The following is a 1745-nucleotide window of genomic DNA, read 5'->3' as shown; positions in this document are numbered from 1 at the left end:
AGCATCGACCACCCTCCCCAAAGTCGCCTAACGCGGGAGGTGCGGCGCACCTCGCCTACCTTGACAGCCTAGCGTCACCTCACCGGGCGATCCAAGTCGCCTGAAAACCCTCGACCACCCTCCCCCAAAGTCGCCTAACGCGGGGAGGTGCGTAGCACCTCGCTTACCTTGACGGCCTAGCGTCGCCTCACCGGGCGATCCAAGTCGCCTAAAAACCATCGACCACCCTCCCCCAAAGTCGCCTAACGCAGGGGAGGTGCGGCGCACCTCGCCTATCGTGGCGGCCTAGCATCGCCTCACCGATAGACCCAAGTCGCCTAAAAACCATCGACCGCCTCCCCAAAGTCGCCTAACGCGGGGGAGGCGCGGTGCACCTCGCGCCACCTCGGCAGCCTAGTGTCGCCTCACCGATAGATCCAAGTTGCCTAAAAACCATCGACCGCCCTCCCCAAAGTCGCCTAACGCGGGGGAGGAGCGGTGCACCTCACCTACTGTGGCGGCCTAGTGTCGCCTCACCGATAGACCCAAGTCGCCTAAAAACCATCGACCGCCTCCCCAAAGTCGCCTAACGCGGGGGAGGCACGGTGAACCTCGCGCCACCTCGGCGGCCTAGCGTCGCCTCACCGGGCGAACCAAGTCGCCTAAAAAACCAACGACCGCCCTCCCAATGTCGCCTACCTCCATATTTCTTTTTTCCTACAATACATTTTGTTTTCCTATTTTGGGATTTTTGTTTGTGTACTACATTTTTTTCTTTAGTAAATAGTAATATCGTTTCGTATTTTTCCGGGACACACTAACGAAAACCATCATGTTTTCCTTCCCCGCCCCCCCAAAAAGCAGGCATGATTGCAGCATATATATGCTATACAACACCGACAACTGGGACGGCGCCCATGTCCTGGAGTATGTCCAAAAGACATAGGCAACATGAGGATGATACTAACAGCAAAAATGGTGGACAGCGACCACAACGACGTCAATTGGGCAAAGATGCTCAACATCAAGGAGGTACAAAAATCTTAGTTATCAGTTTTTCAATGGCATAACACCAACCACTTCTGCACAAAATAGCACAAAACATAAATTACATGGTCTTTTCCCACACAAATAAAACATATTCCAAATCAACTTTTTTCGCTGCTGGGTGCATCAAGCACTTCGGTTTAGACCAGGCGTGTAAGTGGCACAATTGTGCCCTAACTCTTTGGAGTATGCACATTTTGTCTTCTTCTTCGGATGCAACTCAATGCCCGAATAGTACCTCTTGTCTCTCTTGCGTCCTTTAGTAGATGATTTTGGGGGGTTATGCAAAGGATTTGCTTTAGGCTCTCCAACAGAAGCTTCCGTGGGGGCAGATTGGGCTGGTGGCTGGGCTGGCACCGCTGGCTTCTTCTTCCTCCTTGATTTATAAAGTTGGTTCAGTTCAGTCTCCAACGCGTGCCCATAGGACCTGCACAAAGCTGCTCCTGCATCGGACATACTGCCCAATTTAGAGATTTTGCCAAACATAGTATTCAGGGAAACATGCCTTATTTGCTGCAGAGACTCTTTAGGCATGGCATCAGGGATTTGTGTGTCAGGGGGCATATCAGTAAGGATAGCGTTCTGAGTCCATCTAGGCAGTATGTAACGCTCAGGGATCTCATCAACACCAAGGTGGGTGAACACTTTCAAGATGTGGACGCAAAGCAGCCCATCCCTGTAAAACTTGCAACACTCACAACCATAGTCTTGCTGATCAA

This window comes from Triticum aestivum, chromosome 1A (genome assembly GCF_018294505.1).
Source record: "Triticum aestivum cultivar Chinese Spring chromosome 1A, IWGSC CS RefSeq v2.1, whole genome shotgun sequence".
NCBI lineage: Eukaryota > Viridiplantae > Streptophyta > Magnoliopsida > Poales > Poaceae > Triticum > Triticum aestivum.
This window is presented reverse-complemented; position numbering follows the sequence as displayed.